Here is a 24,932-nt window from a genome sequence, read left to right on the forward strand (position 1 = left end):
TGAATGAATGAATGAATGAATGAATGAATGAATGAATGAAATGGTGAACGTACGGATTGATAGATGGATGGATGGATGAATGAACGATTGATTGATTGATTGATTGCTCCATTGATTGGTTGATTGATTGATTGGATAGTTGAACACACAGATGTATGGATTAATTGATTGATTGATTGATTGATTGATCGATGGATAAATTCATTCTGTGTTTATAAGACCACAGTTTCTCTTTATTTTTGAAAGCAAAGAAGACACATTTACTAAAGTGGGTCAATAAGCATTCGTTGTGTGATGCAATAACGTTTCTGTTCAGCCGACGGGTGGGAAAAGACACGGCATACATTCAATTGCAGATTGTTATATGCTAGCCGGATAAGACACATGCAAATACACTCTGCAACAAACCTAACATCAAAGACATGTTCTTTCCGGTCTAGCCTTCCTGGTCCACTCGCATTTCCGCGCAATGAAAGATATTATTAAATGAACATAAACAACAGCGCAAACAGTAATTTTCTTATCAAGATCTTTATCAAGTAAAGAAAATTAATGTTTTATCTAAAGGAAATAGACATGCGTACATTTTTATTCTCTCTCTCTCTAACGTTAAGATAGCTATTGATAATGATGATTTAAATTCATTAATGCATGGGCGTATCGATGATATCGTATTGAGTAGCTTACCTCATAACTCATCGTAAAATATGAATTTCCCGAGCGAACGTAGCATGCATTTCCTGTCAATCCCATGGCACCAACTATATGAGCCATTGATAAAGTGGTGAGTCGAACATTTACAAACAAATGACACATATTAAACAAATGATTTGTCATAATGGGCGATGAAATGTACCTATAAAGCATAAAATGTAAATGACGATTTCACACAGACTTGCTCATAGGCTACGTGCTCACGGAAAAAAACCTACGAGAATATTGTACCTGTCTTCAAGTGAGTCATTTTACGCAATTTCGTAACAACGCCTCGTTGATTCTATTATCAACGAAAAAATAACGTTTCTGACTTTTTTAATGCGACGTGGGCGGAATGATCAATTATGTCTCGTCTTGACAAAGACTGGTCAAATAACGTCTTTTACCCTATGTATTGTTTGAAACAGATTAATACTTTATACAGTTCCATTTTTGATGAATGGGTTTATATAAGTACAATTCTCGGAATGAAAGAATATTTATAGTATATATATATATATATATATATATATATATATATATATATATATATATATATATATATATATATATATATATATATACTGTGTGTGCATGTGCGTCATAAACAGTTAGTCGAGATACATTAAGTAAGGCGTATTTGTTAAATAAATAGACACTGTATATATAAGAGTTCAGTGGTTAGGTCCTGGATGTCAGAAAATGTTCTCGGCTTAAATGATGAGAAAACTGAATTCGTAATATTTTCAACCGTTACCGGTAATCAGCCTGAGAACGGGATCAGAGAAATTAGGGTTTGTGATACTTTGATTCCTGTTCACTTTAAGGCTAAGAGCCTGGGAGCCGCTCTCGACTCTAGCCTCACAATGAAGCCCCATGTTGGTCAGATCTGACGTTCATCCATTTTCCATTTACGTCGTATCGCACTGATTCGGAAGTACCTTTCTAAGTCTGCAACGGAGCATTTGCTACAACTCGTATTGATTCAGGACTTCCCAAATGCTTAATTAATTATTCAACGTATTTGAATATTGCTGCGAGAATTGCCACTCGTTCTAAACCTACTTCACATATCACACCGGTATGTAAGCAATTACATTTGTAACCTGTTTCTCAACGCATAATTTTTAAGATTTTAATTTTCAGAATCGTAATTTGAGATCTGCCGATCACATACTAAGAAATATGGCAATCGTGCTTTCAGTGTTGCGGCCCCCGTTCTTCGGAACAATCTTCCACTTGAGGTCCGATGCTCCCTTACTCTCTCTTCTTTTAAATCAAACCTTAAAACTCACCTCCTTAAATTAGCTTTCAGTTAATCTTTGTACCCTATGGCGGTGATATAAGTTTACCAGGTGAGTTGGTGTACGAAGTGGGTTTTTTTTTGACATTTTAGTGTGAACTTTTCTCGTTTTACGTGAGTCTTTTACATTTTTAAATAGCAGTGTAATTTTTAATGTAGCGTCTTTGATCACATTTATCACACTGGATATCGCCGCTCTATAAATAAATTATTATTTCTATTATGAAAGCGTGTGTTCAAATACATTCTATTTCGTATGTATCTACATACTTATCTTTTTTATAGACTTCATGACTGACACACTTCGTTGACTTTATCAACACTACCCTCACTTTATAAAATATCAATTTGTTGTTGAAGATTGCTTAAGCAAATTGTTAACTTCCTGCAGTTCCACTTTTGAACAAAGGGACACTTTCTGGACAATAATCTTTGATAAAGCCAATGGAAATTTTGCTGTCACTTTATTGAATTTAAATCGAAAGAGACTTTGCTATATATATTCCACTCAATTTGTCAAACCAGTACGTTTTATTATTTACAATATATTTTACAGGATAGCGAATGTAACTTTCAAGAACCACACGAACACGCAATATCTCAAGAATTGGCTTTCAATTAATACAAGTGTTCTTAGATGCTTAAGTAAACTATTTATTGACTTTTGGTCAATGTCTTACAAAGTCTCTTAGATTAGGCCTTCAACCATTTAAACCTGTTGTGCTATGTCAATCATTTTGATAGTTTCTCCTGACCTGTATTCTCAAGTTATGTACTTCTATTAGTTTAATTGTGTCGTGATTCTTCTCTTATTGAGGAGGAACAAAACAACAACAACAACAACAACAACAACAACAATGACGACGACGACGACGACGACGACGACGACGATGAGCACCTCTAAAGAGGAACATCTTACGCCTGCAATACATATACGTCAGGATGTCAAATTTGTTCTACGTCAGAATACTGCCGGTTGTGTTTTTGACAACAATGTGATCGTACTATCACTTCAAGAAAATAAAACCTATAATTGAGGCTGACATTTTTCATGAATAGCTGTGTTTTTTTCGGGTTGAATTTAAGGACAGAGTTCAGTCTTCGGTTATGATACCCCTACGTGTGTACAAAAATAACAGTGGCCGACGGCTATCAACGAGATGTGCGTGTCTAGCCTAAAGCGTCCAAAACAACATATTTGTGTGTGGAATTCTATAGGAAACATGCAAAATGTAGACCTCTTCCCGCAGTAACAAGATATAGGAAGTCGTCGCCATTGCCTGTTCCCGTGTGATAGCAGACCGGACCACACAGTCGTCCGCCAAGCGTGCTGTACCACACGTATGCAAAACCGCCATTTTCGTGTTCTATATCTCAGGCCTTGTATTCGTCAACGACAGCGTGTTGTTGGTTTTTTGGTAAGGCCGTTTTTGGCGCCATGAAGGTACAACACTGTCTTGTGTATGTCTAGATGTATATTATGCGACGGCCATAATATCCACCAGTGTTCCAAACAAGAAAATTGTGGCCGCCTTGTGGTCGAATGCTCCTTCGTCAAGGACAGTAGACTAAATTGTCTTACTAGTTGCATGTTTGCTGAGAAACAAAAGTATACTAATGTTCCTGTAGTGTTTAAGAGAGGCGACGTTAAGATTATACCAGTCAATTTTATGTGTAATAACATTATTAAGCCCTAGTTATATTGGATGGCATACATCTACTCGTATATTGTTTCAACTTCAGCGTTTAATGACAACTAGAATCAAAAGCGGGGTTGACCTAAATATACACGACAGAGGAGCAACGTCATTATGCGCGTAAAAACAAACAATGTTGTCAAAAACTTCTAATTAGAGATTGTTTACATCAACAACCAATGAAAATGTTGATTTGGGAAAGTGTCTGTATCTGTAAATACCCATCACTCATCTATTTCTGGTTTTGTCTATTTCGCTTTTTGCCAAGTCATTTAGCGTTGAAGTTCGAGTGAAAAAATCGAATGAAATATGAAGTGTTAACGGTATACAGTATTTGATTTAATCAGCATCGGTCGTTGCAGACCCGTAGAGGAGTATTTTTTCCCCATTTTCCATAATTTTCTATATTTAATCAAAATATTTTAACTGCAATGATTCTTTAAACACCAAAGGAGTGAAATTAACTCTGTAGGCAGGACCCTGAAAATAGAGTTTTCTCCAGTTATCCTGTATTCGACCATGCATTGTGTAGTAAACTATGAACATATCGTCCAAAGCGACTGACAAAGTCTCTACGTTAGATTCAATTCACTCATTTGCTCGAATGAAGCCGTTTCCGATTGTTTCCTAGGGTGTTTTTTCATTCCTGCAATTGTACGGACTCACTGCCGGGTATGATAAATGAGGTCACACGCGTTGAACCTTGGCAGCCATTCATCAAACGCCTCGGATGACCTTGGTCGTCCGAGCCGCCACCGGTCGTGGTTCACACCCTCACAAGGCCGCCTGATCCATGCGTCGCATTACAGGGAAGAAATCACGCAAGTATTGGTAGTGAAATATGTGTACATCTGACTGATATTGGAAAAGCAATAAATTTTAGCTCCTGGACTAAATTCGTCAGTCTCAGAAGAAGAAAAAAACACGTTTGATAAAAATTCTTCTTTTTTGGACAATATGTAAAGCCCCCTTTCGCGATAGTTCAGCTATCAATTAATCTATTTAAGAAAGCAAAATCCGCATTGCACGAATGCATCCATATACGGCTTTCGAATTTCTGTATACTAGAAATAGCATTTTTAGATTACATAGATTATTCCCTGAGCTTTGCCTCTGGAAATGGAACAGAAATACCGGGAAAATTATTCCTTGTTTGCAATTTTTATGTCTGTTTTTTCTGCTTGTACTTTCATGAACACGAAACAGTCCGAAGTACTTCTGAAAACTCAGAGTTCATATATTGAAAAATTTGTACGTTTCCTGAATATATCATAATGTTCCACTTTGCTTCGGTTCGGGACAAAATTTTAGGCTGGCTGAAAAGCGAACGCCTGGACAATGAGCTTTCAGTTCACTCATAGCTCAACAATGAACATCCGATGTAAATTGAAAGCCGTTGCTTAACCCTTTGAGCGCCAAAGTCAACTTTTGTCGCCTATATAAAATGTACCTCAGGCGAATTTTTTAAGGACTTTTGCCAAAATTCTGATGAAAACCTGTAGCCAATGAAATGTGATGTCCATTTGGTCCAAAATAATAACAAAATTACTGTAAAAATCATAAGAATTGTTAGAATGTTGCACTAAAATTTTGGTGGGAAAAATTACAACACTCTAAGGGTTAAAGCTATCTTAGCCGGGAAGAATAGTTACTTCGTTCCTTGGAATCTACGCTTCTTATTTAGTCAATTTTCAATTGCTTTGTTGTTGTTGTTGTTTTAGTGTTGTTGTTTTAAATTTAGTAAATACTATAATTGATTAACTTTTAGGGCATTACCATCGCGCTCATTTCGTACTTTTTTTGTTATCTTCTCGGAGCATGTAGAAATGTTCAGAATTTGTTCTGTCAACACTGTCTGTATATGTAATACATTTGTTAATTGTTGACAGCTTTTATAATCTAGACTCCAAGTCATCAGTAACAATGTAACTAACGGGAGTATGCTGCCGCTGTAGCTTTCCAAAAATAATCTGAGGAACAATATTTTTTCTGGCCAACTGCGGTCGAAAGAGGGTTTGCCCAAAATATAGTGTTTTGGGCGGGGAAACAGGCGTATATTCTTGACATTATAAAATCGATGAGAAATACTATAATAGTGTATGACGATTCTAGTAATTGGATCATCTTTTCTCCGCCGACTCTCAACAGATTGCAAGCTTCTTTCAGACTGCGACGCAAGCTGTTTAAATATGTTGAGATCGAGGGAATTTCACAGAATCGTGCCGTCACAAGTTAGAGTAATGCGTTCAAGCAGGGGGAAAGTTGAACCAGTCCAAGATTTAACTCGTTCTGCGGTTTTCAAAGAATTCAAAACCCCAAATATGAAACCATTTAAACTTTAACTCCTCGCCTTTGGAAGAATACTAGCCTTTGTTGCACAAAGTTGTGACTGAGACCAGCTTGTAAGAATAGTTGAAATTCCAAGAGATTAGAGAGACGATTCCCGAGACGTCGCGGGCGTACTTGTCCCAGTGTCCATGCGGTGGTCGGTGATAATGTCACCAAAGATGTAGGTCGGGTCAGTGAACAAGATCAAAGATAGCGCAGGCGAAAAACGCGCGTGGTTTCACACACTGGACGATATTCCCATGTCTTAAAATATGCGCCTTATTTCACCGTTCCGAAGTTGCTCGACTGGTCCAATGAGCTCCAGAAAAGATTGGCAGCATTTCTTGATGTCCGGAAGACAGTACTGCCAAATTGAATGCCAAATATTTCAGAACGCGATTGATCAAAAGGTCAAAATTTTCGGAAAATTTGCAGAAATGATGCATATTGCGATATTATAAGCTTTGGTTTTTTACAATGTTTTGATAAAAAGTCAAGACCTATCTTCACAAATTACGAAACGTCGACGTAACGTTTGCCCTTGGGACTGCTTGGAAGGAATCTTGTCCACTTATTCCGGACAAAATGTCCTTTTCTCAAAGAAATCTTTGCTAGAATTATGCAACGATGCGGCTTGCATGACAGTAGGTCGTTAAATTCTCTCGTCTTTGGTTCCTTGAATCCATCGTGTTTTACCGAATCTGATCAAATATGAAATATTCAAAACCCGCTCGCTTTAAAAGTGACGTTAACGTTTAGATATACACTTAGTTTATATTTTACAAGGTGAGACGATCTGACGTCTTGCGTAAAAGCTTGACACGTATCACACGAGACCTACAGGGTAGCAACCTTAAATGTCTAAACTAAAATCTACTGCTTCAACCTCTGTGACTGCAACCTTACAGAATCTTTAGGGATTTAGAGTGAGTCCACGAGTTGGTTTGAAATTATCATAATGATAGTTAATGCTTTGCTTTAGTTCCTATGCGCACAATTTCGGAGCGAATCTACAACCTCACCAACGTTAAATACTTGTCTGACGCATGTTTCTTCCAATTTAAGCTAGAATGCGCCTCGGGGACACACATTTAGACTATCAAATTTTTGCAATTCTTTTCTGATCTACCACTCATGGGGGATCCTTTTAAAGCTTTTGATGAAAGAAAAGTTTTTACAGTCTTCGTTTTTGGAAAAAATTGAAAATTCTATAAAATCCATTGGGTTAACACAGGAATGGCGGCCATTTTGAATTTCAGATATTGGAATGGCGGCCATTTTGAATTTCAGATATTGGAAAATGTTAGGTAATTTGTTTCTCTAGTACCTAACTTTGCACTGTTGCCCTGATTTTTATACTTTGATTTGGTAAGATGATGGTGATAAGTTTTATTGAGGAAAGTCTGATCATAAGTTTAAGTCTTTCACTTTCGAGGTGCATACTACCTTGGTAAATGAGCATGCAAATTAGAGTGAGCAGAAACACTCACGCTCTGTTGGGTAATAAAGGGATTTCTCGGGGATGGACCAGGAGATCTTAGGAGTAGTTGTTTGGAACGCGAATATGTATTTTCTCCGATCTAGATCTGATATACCGTGTTTGTATTGTGTATAGGCAGAGCATACACACATTTTCCATCGAATTATAACTTTTCTAACTTTCAAGGGTTTTGAAAAAAATTTTTTTGCATAATGGGCGGATCTAATATTTTACAATCAATTGCTTATTTAATTTTTGACAACCCTGCCCCAAGATTGGACGAATTCGAAGACCACCATACACTGCTTGCTAAGTGCAGGAAACGAGGTAAAGCGGTCTGTATTTTCAAGGTAACTTGACCACAATTAACCATGCTATCGCATAACTGGGCACGTTCCTGGATGTTCGCTGACCATTGCACGTTCCGAGGCTGTGACATCTCTGTAGAGGTCACCTCGGTGCATGCTTGGGGCGAGGTCAATAACTTTAGCCCGCCATGTTTGATTCGAGAGCACAGGCAAAGCAAAGCAACAAACTATAGTTCACTACTAAGATGGTTGCTCTGTCCTTTCGGCACCACCATCATCATCATCATCATCATCATCATCATCATCATTGTCATCATCATCATCATCTTCATCATCATCATTGTCGTCGTTGTCGTCATCATAATTATCACATATCATCATCGTCATCATCATCATCGTCGTAGTCGTCGTCGTCGTCATCATCATCATCATTATCATTATCATCATCTTCATCATCATCATTATCAACATCATCATCATCATCATCAATTATTAATGTATTACATATCTAAAACTCCATTTTTTAATTTAATTTTATAACCGTTTAGCCAATTTGTCCCTCTAGGTACTTATCAGTTTATCTATAATTCGTCCAGGTGTTCTCATTCTTTTCACTTTGATGTTATTTACTTAACTTTGCTCAGACACACTTACTCGTTTCGTTTAATTAAAGATTTAGTCTACGCTGCGCTTTGAGGGACTGGCACAGTTTAAATATTTGATGTACATTGCAGTCACGCCGCCATCATCCCACGGCTGCGTAATTGACCCCAGGTAGTCAGTCAATAATTCCATGGGCCGTCAAACTTTCAAAGTTTTTGAGAAAAGACGTGATTGCCTTTCCACTCTATATAATACAAGGCCTTTGGTTATATGTGTCCAACGGACCCTAAAAGCTCATTTGAACAACAAAGTGACAAGGAACATGATTGAATGAAGAGTGAGTCGCGTCGGAGGTAAATTTACCATAGCTGTTGATCAGGTTACGCGCCAACTTGTGCATGCGCCGTTGGACACTCTGTCTGTGTTCGTCTGGTGAGGTTTTCGGGAGTGTTTTTTTAAAGAAACCGTTAACCTAGTTTGGTTAGGGTAGCTTTACTCAATGATTCAATTTCTCGACATTTGTAAATCTATACACATGGAGTAAAATTTCTCTGTTTGCTAATGTAATAATTTCCATTATTGTTACTTTGTTTGTTATCGCGGCTGTTTATCATATAATGCGGTTGAGACTATTTCAGATTAACTGCATGAGATTAACAATTATCAAGGATTAAATACTAACAGATTCTAAATCTCTTGTAATTATCTAAGTGCGTGCTTCACTATTGTTACAAAATTAATTGATGTAAGATCATCGTTTTATGCGAACGTAACTGAAATGGTGTAATCGAAAACAAAGAATAAACTATATATGCAGATTGCTCTCGTATTTCGTGATAGGATGGTGATGATGATGATGATGATGATGATGATGATGATGATGATCATGATGATGATGATGTCGACGACGACGGTGATGGAGCCGACACTGATGATTGGCTATTTTAAATACACAACTAAATTTGATAACCTTCGAAGCTTTTTTTACCTTCGATGGTTTTAATAAAGCGTTTTATCTTTTTTATATTTTATAGGTCACTGAGTCGTCACTGGTTCAGTATATCAACGCCGCGTAACGTGTTAGGGCAGATATGAATCCCATAATTACACCATACAATACCGACGGCGAAACTTCGTGAATTGTTGGCATATGTTTTTGCCGTACCTTTTTTCTCCAGCGTTCGGCATCTCAACGGTATCTGGTGACTTTTTATCAAGCTAAAGTTGTTTAATAACTAGACGGTGATGGAACCAACAGCGATGTGTGACGCCGCAGTGTCAGACGAGTGGTGTTTTTTCTCACAGTGCAGTATGGAACAGGTGAAATATGTACACTGCAAAATATTCTTTGAATCCCTCAGAATGTCTTTCTTGGAATTTCTCTAAAAACTGCCCTAAGAAGTAAGCAATTAAAAAATCCATTTCAAAATTCTCGTCTTTCGTTTCAAAGTCATAATTAAGGCGCTTGACGTCATAGTATGAACCGTAAGTTGACACGTGACTTCAGGCAGACGACATTACATCGATCTCCCGCACTATTTTGGAGGCTAGAACCTGCTCTCCGGTTTGTAGCAAGTATGTCGTGCACCCAATTTTAGCCTGTAGTGTGTCTAGTGGCATATGGTTAGTCAACATTAAGAGCATAAGAATAATTTTTTGTTGTAACCTGAAAAGTCAATTAATTAATACAATAATGCGTACTGCAGTTGCGTGATTGTTTTCTCATTAATTTGTTCATTAATTATGACTTTATTGCCTCTTTTCGTTTACATTGACACGTCGTTTTATTCAACATTTGTAGCCAACGTTGGTTTTGTTGACACAGCTTTATTATTCGCGAAATTTCAGCCATAGTGGCCCACATTGACAGCCAGTCTTAGTTCACAGAAAGCATATCAATATCACCGTTTAATTTCAGAAATGTGGAATATTTTCGTTTTAACGAATAAAGCACCGCTAGCTTATAATTTAAATCTCTCTCTCTCTCTCTCTCTCTCTCTCTCTCTCTCTCTCTCTCTCTCTCTCTCTCTCTCTCTCTCTCTCTCTCTCTCTCTCTCTCTCTCTCTCTCTCTCTCTCTCTCTCCATCCATAACTCGGAACTACGGTAGTGCAATCATCGGTTTGATCTCAGATTGATAAAACCCAAAATAATTGATTGCTGAAATGGGTGCATTACTCAGAAAAAAGCAGACGAACCTATCGCCGCCCGATTAACCCCTATTCTTACATTGTTCTGGTAACATTGACGTCGTCGGCTACAGACAAGCCAGCATTTAGCACGCAGTCAATCTACTGGTAAAGCGAAAGGATTTTTTTGGTACAGATAAGAGTGGTCCTACACCAACAAGAGGGAAGTGATGAATGCCTAATTCGCTAGATTGGGTTCTGCCATGTTGAACTGCATTGATGACGTCATGATTGCGGCCAACATGAAAAGGGAGACGCAATGTGCGCGGGAAAGAACATCGTCTTTTCCTAAGTACACTCCAGAAGTGTCTCTTTCAGAAGCTCTTCTATGACCCCTGAGGACTTGTGAGCAAACACGTCTTAAAATTTTGTTGGGTCAATACGGCGCCAATTTATAACGCATCGATTTCCCAAACGTGACACAATTCGTTGATTTCTATAAATAAGCAGTATCCCTAGGGATTTCATGTGTACCAAAAACCAATACGGTAGAGGCTTGAGTCGACAGATTTGTTCAGAGTTAAGCCCCAGGACTCACGCACACAGAGTTTTATTCGTGTGCATCTGGGTAAGCGTTATTACTCCCATGTCTGTGGGCGCTCTTGAACTTGAAAATCGGGGTCAACGTCGGACGGCGGTTTTATGAAGAAAATGGTTCTGGTCTGCCGACCCGGGGTTAATGCAAAGTTACGACCGTGACGTTGATTATAGAGACCGACAACCGGATGTACTGTGATTTATAACTAAAATCGTATATTATATTAACAAGGGTTTTTGAAGTCATATAGTAATGGCCGATCGAATTATGTCAATAAAAATGTGCTACAGCCGGAAAGCGCTTTCTATCTTTCATTTTTCTTTCTCTATTCAGAAGTACATATGAACTCATATTCTCGCTTTCTCTTTATCGTTGTTAAATTCGTGCACAAAGCAAGAAACTTCCCTGTGAGAACTTTCTTTCTCTTTGCAAAATTTTCTCCCTGGGTACGCTCTCTCAAATAATTTCTTGCGTGCTAACGGCCGCAAGAAAGATAATACGATGCGGCGTTTTTTACAGATATATTCACTGATCTTGTTTCACCGTACAATTGACGTTCACCGACTTTCATTTAAGCTAGTTTGCTCAAACATTCCATAACGAAACTTAAAGGTATGCAGTCACCTGTAATCTAAATATGCCCATATATAGTCAAATGGGCGTTCCTTATTATTCGAAATGCCCATGTGAGGGCGCTGTTTTTAAAAAGCGGCCACCGCTGAAAATCTGTGATTGCTTAGATTTTCACTTTCCATGGTACTGCGGCAAAATTGGAACAGGTGACAGTGTATCTTTAAACCGTTCGTTAGGGCTCAATGTGCAAATTTTGTTCTAGAGAAACAAATAATTCAAATTCAAAATGGCCGCCATCCTAGTGTTAACTCTATGGAAAAAATGCACGTTCGATTTTCAAAGAAAGACGGTGAAACCTTTCAAAAAAAGCCTCCACAAGTGCTAGGCCATAAAAGTATTGACAAAGTTTGTGGATCGAAAATCTGCCCCAAGGGCGCATTCTACCCTAATTAAAACTGTGGCAATGCAATCCAATCATATTCATCGTCGCTGAAATCATTCACGCGTCTTTCACGGCTATCAAAGTTTCATTCATCTGTGAAAAGTCAAGCATTAACTTCTTGCATAAACCGTGAAGGCCTTTCGATTGTGAGGCCAAAACCTGACTCATAAAATTATTATCCCTGCATGTAACACTTTGAATAAACTACTTTCGTGTACTTGAGGACAAAATGAATTTTTTTTAAATGCAACGAAACATATGTCATTATTGTGGTATACAGTGAATATTTACATATGCCTAAATCCAGGAGAAAAGTGCTCATTATATTGTACAGAAATAGGAAGGACTATCTTCATTGATCAAAAGCAACGGAAAATGGTAATTGATCCCTGCGTAATAGGACAATATCACCTCCTCAAGTCTTGGCCCTGTTCATGACAACAATCGAAGGGGAATCATTAGACAATGTCGACCTTGTCGTCCAGGTTATTAAAATTCTAAAATCCTTGCAAACCGTTGCTATGCAGGGGACAATAATATGTTTACCGTTTGCATCAACCGTTTGCGTAAAATTGACGTCATTTCACCATTCATCGTTTTCCTGTTTTACTATATTTTTTCATTAATCGAACGGAAGGTGAATTTATTGTTTTCTTCCATCGACGAAGTCGTATTTTAAAGTTCTTACGTATTTCTGACCTCATTTGAAAAAACCCCGCCCGACTGTCAACCAAATTTAGCAAGGGCAAAACAAAATCAAAGCTACAACCGCTCAGCAATATTCATGAAAGACATGATAAGGTATATATGTTACGGTACAATGCGCCTCGGGGACACAAATTGGACTCTCAAACTTTTACAATTCTTTTCTGATATACCACTTGTTGGGGTTCATTTTAAAGCTCGTGGTGGAAAAAAACATTTCACCCACTTAGTTTTCCGAAAATCACAATTTTTAATTTTCTCCATGGAGTTAACACAGGGTGGCGGCCATTTTGAATTTTAAATATCGGTAAATCTTGAGTTATTTGTTTCCCTTGTACCAAAATTTGCATTGTGACCCCCCGATTTTTATTCGTGATTTTGAAAGAGAATGGTTGAAAGGTTCATTTAGGTTAGCTTGAGCAAATGTTTAAAAGTAAGTCTTTCGTTTTCGAGGCGCAAACTACCTTAAGGAAGAGATGAACATATTGGCATGTACCCCTCTCCACCAAAACAGTTTAAGTAGAGTCTTGCAAAGCACGACGATATCGATGCACCCACTTTCATTTTCTCTTTTAAGGAAAGAAATACTAATATTTTTGATGAGTTTTTTCATTATTTTTATTTTGTTTGTCAATTGCAAGTTATTTTCCTACTTCAACAAGAACATTGAAAGACCATCTATTTAGCTTGTTATGGGGTCTGTATGTGCAAAACGTACTGATATTGTTTACACTTGAATTCTAGTCAGGACCAGAATTCACTTGTCATCAATAACAATGCAGTTAACACATGTACCGACTGAGTTGACAAGCCGAATACTGTGTATCTCAACATGCTTTGGGGAGCAAAAAATTATGGTTGGCAATAAAAATAAAAGTAGTGATAAAATCATCTAAAGTTAGCATTACTGGCCCTGTGAAAAAAGGTTTTTACAAAACATTTGGCAGATGAGAAGATAGACCTATATAAGCCTCTACACTTGTGAAAAATACAAAAGCAAATATATATATATATATATATATATATATATATATATATATATATATATATATATATATATATATATATATATATATAGGTATTCTTGACTAAATTGGTGGACGAAATTTTGACTGCTGTAATGATTACTTTTGAAATGTCAAAGTCTAACAAACTAACACCACTCCCGATAATTTTATCGGAAATTGAACAGCTGGTTCAATAGAGAGACTAAGAGAATGATTCACCACACGTTTGCCATTTCGCCTTTGCAGGTAGCCATGGCAACAAGCGACACTCGTTATTCGTCGGGACCGAAAAACCAACATCAAATCGCTTTGCTTGGATCAACAATTTTAAAATGAAAGCGAACCCCAACACGAAATGTCACTCATCTGAAATCCATCTCTGCATCGTTAGCAATTTGTCTTAGGCAAAACAATTCTCGAGTCAGCAAGTCCATTAAGGCGATTGTTTCGCTTCCGTGCCGTTGCCAGGATACCATTGTATCGCGAACGCGATCGATGGCATCTTTAAACGTTTACCGAGCAATCACTTAATTCCGATCCGTCACGTCAATATTCAAACAACAATTTAATATGTGTGCACTGCCGAAACGGGCGCTTTATGAGACCTTCTGTCAACAGCGTTGTTCAAACTCGAAAATTATAATTCAAATAAAACTGCTAGTGACTAAGTCTAGTGAATCATGAGGCAAAAATAGACCAGTAGGTCATTCTAATATTTATTATCTTAAATCAACTACAATTGCCTTATGATGTGGTTTACACTCTCTCCAGTTCCTTTGCTGTGTATCAATACGTATTTCCTGTACTTCGCATATTTATCTATTTACGCATGTTCCGACGAGGGCCATTCAAGTTCATTTTTCAATGCGCCACTCATTATTGGTCCTGTCTTTCACAAAACCTTTCGCATAATGTAAATTAGGACACTTCAATGTTTCGACGAGCCATACCATACCCATTGTCTTTGATTCATTCATTTGCTTGGCGATTTAAGAATTTACATATTGAATCATTCAGTTGCACATACTCTATCATTAATGTAGGTTCATTCACTCATCCATTCATCCAGCCTTCCATACACCCATTTATATTTATGAATGTGTTACTAATATTGCCACTTTATATATATATATATAATATATATATATATATATATATATTATATATATATATATATAATATATATATATATATATATATATATAATTTTAGATTTATTGTATTTTTTCTATGAAATTTTGAAATTAGCTAGTCAATGAGATAGCGGTGTTTTGACAGTAAATACATTAGTATTATTATTATTATTATTATAATTATTATTATTATTATACTTTATTTAACGAGGGTAGTCTGATTTACAAATGAATTGTAATTTCCATCAGAGCCCTCTAAAATAAGTCCATTGTCATACAAAGAGAAAGCATACATGGAAAAAGTATTGAATTGGGAACATTTCGATAAATATACAGATTATAAATAAATATGCATGCGAAACTAAAATGTAACAAAGGTCCAACAAGACACAATCAATCCAAATCAGAGCCCTCGTCCATTAACGCACACCAACGACGAAATTCCATCCCTCAACGCATAAATACACAGATGCACATAGATAGCTATACTTATAGATAGAAACATGCAGATACATAGATACATACATAGATACATACATACATAGATACATACATAGATACATACATAGATACATAATACATACATACATACATACATACATACATACATACATACATACACACACACACACACACACACACACACACACACACATACATACATACATACATACATACATACATACATACATACATACATACATACATACATACATACATACATACATACATACATACATACATACATACATACATACATACATAGAGTACATATAGGTACACATACATTACATTCGCTGCCTATTATTACGCTGTTCATACTTCATGAATGGATTTGAATGAATCCCATTTTCCAACACAGCATTGGTTTGTAAGTCTCAAACCTTTATCTCTGCTAAGTAGTAGGAAAACGTTCTTGAATGAAATAATTATCAAATTTTCTCCTGAGCAACATTATCTGAACAGCGTCGGTAACGTCACTACAGCAACACTCGCTGTGGTAACCGCCGCTTTTTTGTAATATATGTTTTGCGCTCTCGTTTTTGCTTGATCGCGATCACTCCGATGGCAAGAGATCATTCAACTTCGTACAATATTTTTCTTATGGGGACATTTTCAGTTGACAGATGTACGTCGATCTCTGCGTATAGCTAGTGTCCGAGGCGAAGCTAGGCTGTTCACAGCAGTGTTTCAGTAGGCTAAACGGGAGCAATCGTCTCTGTAATTCCTTTTACTCGTCCGTAATCGTGCATTCGCTTACAGTATGAGCTGAACTTGACTCTACATTGACACGAACCTTGACCATGAGGACCATCTCAAGATATACGATATTCGATCACCTTCCCGAGTGAGTTGCCATCCGAAACCTGTCGCTATATTGGCCTCCAGCTGCAAATCTCGAACTCAACCAACTATAAGCTTTCTCTTTCATTGCTGCTTGCAAACTACCCAATGATATTCTCATTTTGGCTCGCAGACCGACGAACATTTCTGTGGTTCGCCAAGGCCGTGCGGGACCATCAAACGAAGGCACGTCAAACGCTGCAGAATTGTCACGACTCAAAGTGTTCACCCATCGGCTTCTAACGAATCGAAAAAAATGTACCATGTTTGGCAGGTCCATAGGCTTGAAAATATTTCATCCGTGATATTAAAGCGCAAAACGCAACCTTTAACATGGACGACAATATAAATTGAAAGCCCGCCTATAAATCTCAATTTGTTTTATAAAGTCATTTTTTTCATATATTTGAAATAAGCATATAGGGTTCACAGGACCACCATACTCTAATCGCGCACAAAGAGCGTATACACACGGATGACATCATCGAAGGGAGAAAACACGCTCGCGGCGACCGTCTGATGAAGAGAGATCCTTGACGTAACCTAGCTTAACCTTGAGGCTAAGACAAGCTTGAATGTAGAGTGTAAATACCCCCTCAGCTAAATGTCAAAGTGCTTGTCAGGGCCTGCAATTATTTCAGATTTGCGGACAAATCAATTATTCGCGTTCTAATTTTTATTTTAAGAGCATATTTTGGACCAATCACAGCTGTCGTACCATTTAGTACATGCCCTGGAATGCATCATTCAAATTATATGATGCGGAATTTCCCGATGCCGCATATATCGGAAAGCATCACCTTACTATGTTCCTCAAGAATTGCGACCACGGTGTACACGAATCTTGTAAACTCCTCCATTCAGGCGTGAACCGAACTTAAGCGGCGAGAAATCCCATTTCTAACAAGACAAATATATTGAGGAAGTCGAAAACTCGCAAACAAGTGCTGTCGTGTTTAATAAATTACCCCGACAGGAAAGTTATTTTTTGCTAAGAAATATGCGAGATCATACAATTTCATTGTTAAGACAATCTGTTTGTCGTAAAGCTAATCGTGGCGTACGTAACCATAAAAATGTAAATATTACCTCATCCGATTGATCGGAGTTATTTATAAATCTTCGTAATTCCACGTTCCTTGATGGGCAGAATAACGGTTTCGTCACGATTTCCTATAATCCATGTTTTTCGCTTGGTAGATGGAAGAGACTTCTTGACGGTGTTGTGTTAGAACTCCTTGGGTAAATTCCACTCTCGTCACAAGCACACGGCGCGCGGTCACTCAATCAGCTGCGATTGTGGTAAATGTTCGTGAAGACTTATTTTTCCGCCCTTCTCAGTTTTCTGACCATGACCTGAGCAAACGACACTCTATCCGCAAATCAGGGTCATGTCTACGACGTCTTTCACTTTTTAAATAAACAACTTGCGCCGCTGGCAGCAGGATATTAGGGAAATTAAATGTCGGGAAGTTTAATACTTACTTCCAAAATGTGTGATTTCCGTGTGTGTGTTTGTACTTGTGTGTGTTTCTTATGAAGTCGAATTGAAATTGACTTAATTAAATGCATGATGGGAACACTAATTGTATTTAAAAATGCTCAGATGTGTGTAACTTGCGTTGTCTACATTCTTACTTTATTCAGTTTTGCTGTTAATTGTAATGTTTATACCGATTTGCAAATTGCATCGAGCGCTGTACTCACTTTGAAAGACGACTGAATGCTGTCCCTCTGTCTCTGTCTGCCTGTTTGTCTCTGTCTGTTTCTATCTCTGTGTGTCTCTCTCTGTCTATGTCTGTCTATTTGTCTGTGTCTCTCTGTCTCTGTGTGTCTCTGTCTGTCTCTGTCTCTCTGTCTCTTTGTCTCTCTGTCTCTATCTCTGTCTCTGTCTCTCTCTCTCTGAAGGGGCAAATACTCTATGTGTGTATACATTGTAACGCACACTGTATATACAAAACGGACACCGCACTCACTCCGATGTAAAGTCGAAATGTGTGTTGAAAGTTTACTAGGTTAAACGACGAGTGAAAAAAAATGCGTAGGTCTGAGAGGTGTCTGTCTGAACGGACGTAGGGGCCGACAGAATGGAAAAACGGCAGACGTTGTCCGGCAGTTCAGGAAAATAGAGCGGACACACACGCTGGAAGGACGAACGTAAGATGAACTTGCGACCGTTGAACTAACCAAACGATTGAACTTTGAGGGTACTGCGTGGGATAGAGATCGATCGAATGGAACTGCGGAGGAAACAATTATTTTTTTTTAAAATCAAAGAACAACTGAGAACACTTTCAACACCGTTCAATCAATGCGCCTCAGGTTTCACACAAGTTTTGCATACAGCTACGGGCGCTGTCTTTCCATATAGGTAAGTTCTAGCAAGAATATTTAACACCAAGTAAGAGAAAAGATAATGCTAGAATGTCTTACGGTAGAACACGCCTCGGGGACAGATATTTGGACTCTCAAACTTTTCCTCTACACTTCTGATCTACCGTTTGTGTGCCTCACTTTGAAGCCCTTTGAGACAGAAAAACTGTCACCGTCCTAGTGTTTTGAAATTCGAAAATTTTATTTTTATCAATGGAGGTAACACAGGGATGGCGGCCATTTTGAATTTCAAATAGCGGTCAATCTTGTGCAATTTGTTTCTTTAGTAAGAAAATTTGCACGGTGACCTCCTATTTTTATTCGTGATTCTGAAAGAGAGTGGTTGAAAGATTTCTTGAAGAAAGTTGGAGTAAAAGTCTGAGTCGTTGACTTTCGAGGCGCATACTACCTTAATTTGAGTTGCTGTTCGCTGCGAGGTGCAACATGGGAAAGAATGAGATCACTTTTCACGAACGATGTGCGTGAGACCAACTTGCCATAGGATGGGACAAAAAAGTCAGTTTCACCGGTCATAACTTACAAGTTCTAGTTTTACTGTCATCACAGCAAGTCACAACTATCGAATTGTTTCGCTGACCTGACGGAAACAAGATACGCGCTGACACTATATGCATAACGCTGGGCTGTTTTGCTCTGGAACGCCTGTCTATGGGGGTTAGATAAACATCTGTCTGTGCGTGCGTGTTTTCGTGTTTTTGTTCTGTCTGGACCTCACGTGTTGTCGAGGTTGCTGGGTGAACTATTGCCAGAGTTTGGCGAACTTGAAGGCATTGCCACTGTGGTTTGTATAACCTTAGATCGTCAGTAAGGCATCTTTAATGTAGAACGCACCTCGGGGACAGACATTCAGGCTCTCAAACTTTTACAATTCTGTTCTGATCTACCACTTGTGAGGGTTCATTTTAAAGGTATTGGTATGGTATTGGTATAAGAAAACTTTTCACCGGCTTAGTTTTTTTTCGAAATTCGAATTTTTTTATTTTTCTCCATAGAGTTAACACAGGGATGGCGGCCATTTGAATTTCAAATAAAGGTAAATCTTGCGTAATTTGTTTCTCTAGTACCAAAATTTGCACGGTGACCCCCTATTTTTATTCTTGATTTTGAAAGAGAATGATTGAAAGGTTCCTATAAGGAAAGTTTGAGCAAAAGTTTAAGTCTTTCACTTTCGAGGCGCATACTACCTTAAGAATCTAACACTGTTTTTCATCTCTGTGTTCGTCGGTAAAATTTTTGCTTCAATGATATAGCTTAGGAAACGAGTCGAAGAAATGGGTAGTACATGAACAGATAGAGTGATGGATAGGACAGAATTAAACAGAGATATTAAATACATAAAATGATTGATTAATAGATGGACAGAAAAATTGATAAATGAGTAGATAGATAGATAGATAGATAGATAGATAGATAGATAGATAGATAGATAGATAGATAGGTAGGTAGGTAGGTAGGTAGGTAGGTAGGTAGGTAGGTAGGTAGACAGATAGATAGGTAGACAGATAGATAATTTGATGGATGTGCAGACATTCAGATAGGTAGAAAGAAAGGCAGTCCTACAATTCAATAACGGCCAACGCAAATCCTTCAACACTAACGAAGAGACGACACACTTAAATCAACTACGGTCTGTAAATGAAATAAAAAGATTAAAATAGTGACACAATCACTCTCGACCGAAACTTAATTACTGTCGCTTAAAACAATGTTGGCAGTGTAGCCTCAACGTTAAACTGATTAGTTAGAACACTGATTGAAAGTGACGGTGAAATAACAGTATTTACTCCTCTTAAGTTGTGCGCGAAAAGCTGACATTATCTTCAACGATCTAGTATCAAAATTGAAACATATAGTTTCTTTGTAGCTAGTTTCTGCATTCTGGTGTTAGAAAGATTAGCTTTTATCAAAATGGCTATAACGGGTTTCGATAGAGATTCTTTCACTGACAGAAAATCCAAGTTGAAGATGTTAACCTCTTTGTCCAAAGTCAGTGCCCAAGTTACATACTCGATCATAGATGTCGAGGGAAGTTAATATATGAAGTACTAGCTGAGAACAGAGTCGATAGAAACAGTCACGAGGTGGCGCTTCAGAAATTCTCCTCTTGTCGTAGAGACAGCTATCAACATAATTGTAAAAGAAGCCTGTTAGTTCGTACCTAAAACAAATCTAGCAAAGCTGCTTGCAAAAGTTCATATATTTTATTCATACATTGTTTATATTTCATGAAGACGTTGTTATAATCTCTTATACCTTAATGGCATAAGATTAAATTTAAAATGACAGAATATAACAGTGGCATTTTTAAAGAATCGGATCACTATTTCATCGGGAATTTCAACTGATGGGTTATCAAAAAAAACTGTGTACGCAGTTTACGTCCTACTAAACATTAATTGGATGTTGATTGATGCTGATTGTCGATATCATACACACACACACACACACAGACAGACACACACTCTCTGTCTGTCTGTCTGTCTGTCTGTCCCTGCCGCTGTCTCTGTCTCTATCCCTGTCTGTCTCTCCCTGCCTCTGTCTGTCTGTCTCTGTCTCTGTCTGTCTCTGTCTGTCTGTCTGTCTGTCTGTCTGTCTCTCTCTCTCTCTCTCTCTCTCTCTCTCCTCTATCTCTCTCTCTCTCTCTCTCTCTCTCTCTCTCTCTCTCTCTCTCGCTCTCTCTCTCTCTCGATCTCTCGATCTCTCTCTCGATGCTAATGTTTTGACGGTTATAAAATCATAAATGTTTAATTTCTTATGTTTTATGGAGGAGGAGAACAGCATTGATGAAATTCTAAGCTGCCAGAGGATGTTGTGTACGGTTACAAGAGACGAAAAAACGTTCTTTAAAAATTGAAAATTGGTCATCTGATAACGTCACTTGTAGCTCAGGTGCACTAACCTCGTTCTCTACAATAATAATAATATATATATATATATATATATATATATATATATATATATATATATATATATATATATATATATATATATATATATACACAATCACACACATTGTACTTTGTTGTATTGCTATGCTTATTACTTTACAGTTTTAATTCATCAAAATGCGTGGCTTCCTTCGTCACGATGATCAGATTTTATATTGTCGACCTGAGAGGGCGCGCTCCCTTCTGCTTGGACCGTGTCACGGTCTTTCCGAGAAAAGTGTAAATGATTTTGTATGTTGGCGACACTTGCTGAACAGACATCTGTTCTAGGAGTTAAAGGTGTACAGTTCTCAAATCAAAGAATATAAACAAATATTTTCTTTTTCAATTTGATCAAAGTTGAGTAAGCCGTCTATATTATGCATTTTCTGTTATTTTGGTTTTCATTGTGAAATGTTGTTTCCTACTCGCTCCCGGAATCATGCCAAATGCAATATGTTCAATTTCTCAACGAAGACTTTGTGTATTTATATCCATATATTTAATATCCAACGTCATTGTTGTCAGGTGAATTTCAGTCAATAATAAAGACTTAATTTGTCAATAATAAATAATAAAATGACCAAATGTAATAATTGGTTATTTCGGCAAGACTAATTTGAATATTTTTTACTTCAAAATATTCTAAGGAAAAGAAAAATACATGTACATCTTTTTAAATCTAATATAATTAAAATATTATCAGAAATTACAAATTCTGCCTGTTATAAACTTTTTCAAAACGACTTCAACATCATTTGTTCTGTATTACAGAGATTACGCCGCTTCTTTGACAGTAGTAAACTATGACTGTTTACTTCATATGAATGTATTGTGTATTTTTAGCAGGAGATACCGCTGTGAAGTGCGAAATATTTTATTTCTTTGTTCGTGCCCTTCTTTTTTCTAAAAATGGTATATGAAATTATGGAGCGGATGTCCGATATAGAGAAGAGAGGGAGAGAAGCGCCCTCGAGCGACGAATCTTCCAGTCCTGGGACACATCTCACATCTCTGTGCGTTACAATTCATCGCGCAAAGTCATTCTCGTGATTTGTGATGACAATGATGATGATGATGATGATGATGATGATGATGATGATGATGATTTAAGCTCTTGTGCGTCTCAGTGTGAAATTGTTTCAAGCCATTCCGCTGTACTCAAAATTTTAAAATGTTTCAGATGTGTAGGAAAAAGAATATGTAATAGCAACAGAGTATATGACTGTAATCGATGAGAGAGAGAGAGAGAAGAGAGAGAGAGAGAGAGAGAGAGAGAGAGAATTACAACTACAAATATCACTACCGTACATAAGGAGAGAAAGAGACGGTCACGAGCGTTTTGCGAAGTACATTCAATGCTTACCAAGGATCCCGTGTTCTTTGAAGATACCGTTGACCCAATGCCCAGATTGCTCTCGTATGAACCAGATGAACTGAAGTTGAACGACCTTTTTAATCTGAAACCGAGCGCTAAGCGTGATCAGCGACCTAAGAGGAGTCGCTCAAACACACCGTGACTCATCAAGTTCAAGAAGTGATCGGTGTCAACTTCAAGATTACGTCTTCGATCAAACTATCAGGTGCAATCCTTACGTCACGATCAATCACTGCAACACGCACTGGTACCAACGTCATTGCCATCATCTGTTATGGTAATGACGATCTCTTTCAAGAATCACCCTATTGAGCATTTCTATAGACACGTTTGGAGGGTCTATGGCATTTCACACGAACTATGATCAGGAAAAATAGACTTGACATTGACAAAAACTCTATACACTTTTGATAGCGTCACATAATTTGTTCTTTATGTTGTTTGTTGAAATTTCAGCAAACTTACATGATAGTGTAAGGTAGAATGCGCCTCGGGGACAGATATTCGGACTCTGAAACTTTTCCAATTCTTTTCTGATCTACCACTTGTGGGGGTTCATTTTACAGCTCTTTGTGTAAGACAACTTTCACCATTTTAGTTTTTCAAATAAAATCGAAAAATTTATTTCTCCACGCAGAGTTAACACAGGGAAGACGGCCTTTTTAGGTAATTTGTCTCTCCAGTACCAAATTTTGCACGGTGACCTCTGAGTTTTATTCGTGCTTTTGAAAGAGAACAGTTGAAAGTTTGCTTGGTAAAGTTTGAGCAAAAATTTGAGTCTTGCATTTTCGAGGCGCGAGCTAACTTAAGGTAATATGCACCTCGAAAGTGAAAGACTTAAACTTTTGCTCTAACTTTCCTCAAGGAATCTTTCAATCATTCTCTTTCTAATCAAGAATAAAAATAGGGGGTCACCGTGCAAATTTTGGTACTAGAGAAACAAATAACCAAGATTTATCGATATTAGAAATTCAAAATGGCCGCCATCCCTGTGTTAACTCTATGGCGAAAAATAAAAATTTTCGAATTTCAAAAAACTAAACCGGTGAAAAAGTGTTCTTTCACCAAGAGCTTTAAAATGAACCCCCACAAGTGGTATATCAGAAGAGAACTGTAAAAGTTTGAGAGTCCAAATGTCTGTCCCCGAGGTGCGATCTAACTTAAACTGAAAAACGACTGTGTAATATGGCCTATTATATCATAACAGTATATTAATGGTGAGCTGGTATACGCGTGAGCTCTCAGAATTTCCAAATCCAATTTCCCAACGAGGATTAGTATCTTAAAGATAATGATAATAATAAATACTGCGATCTGATTGGTCGAGACGCAAAAAGAACCGTGGTATATCGGCGACATACCACGGCTGGCATACGCGTGAGCTCTCAGCTTGAGCAAAAATCCGTTTATGACGTTCAACGCCAGAATTTCAATAATCTGTTATGATATAATAGCAATAAATCACACCCGGCGACGGTATACCACGAGATTTTGACCAGCTCACTTCATATATGCACTCGCTATCGCTCTTGCATATATGTCGTGAACTGGTCAAAATCTCGTCGTATAGCATCACTGGGTGTGCTTTATTGCTTAAACATGTCACATTGTGCAAGATTGCTGCTGATTTGAACGAAATGATACGACAGAGACAAGGAAGACAGAGAGACACAGACGTAGATAGCATACAGATATAAAGAAAAATCTGCAGACAGACAGAGACAGAGGCAAATACAAGCCAGGGGTAACAGACTGTTTAAGAGAAGTAAAGAGACGGGGAGACAGATAGAGAGCAGGAGAAGACGGATACTGGCTAAAAAAGGGAGAGACAGAAATTAAAATATATAATCCCTTAGGTCCTGACATTTCATTTTGTTTTTGTTACAGTG

General features: G+C 37.7%; 1 long non-coding RNA gene across 1 annotated transcript; it reads left to right on the forward strand.

The window, feature by feature from the left end:
* The first annotated feature begins 3,147 nt into the window (after positions 1-3,147).
* Positions 3,148-11,429, forward strand: LOC139118519 (uncharacterized). The gene is made up of 3 exons (XR_011548751.1): positions 3,148-3,443; positions 9,450-9,735; positions 10,524-11,429. It is a non-coding gene; the product is annotated as an uncharacterized lncRNA (long non-coding RNA).
* The last annotated feature ends 13,503 nt before the right edge of the window (positions 11,430-24,932 follow it).

This window comes from Ptychodera flava, chromosome 2 (assembly GCF_041260155.1).
Source record: "Ptychodera flava strain L36383 chromosome 2, AS_Pfla_20210202, whole genome shotgun sequence".
In the NCBI taxonomy this organism is placed as follows: domain Eukaryota; kingdom Metazoa; phylum Hemichordata; class Enteropneusta; family Ptychoderidae; genus Ptychodera; species Ptychodera flava.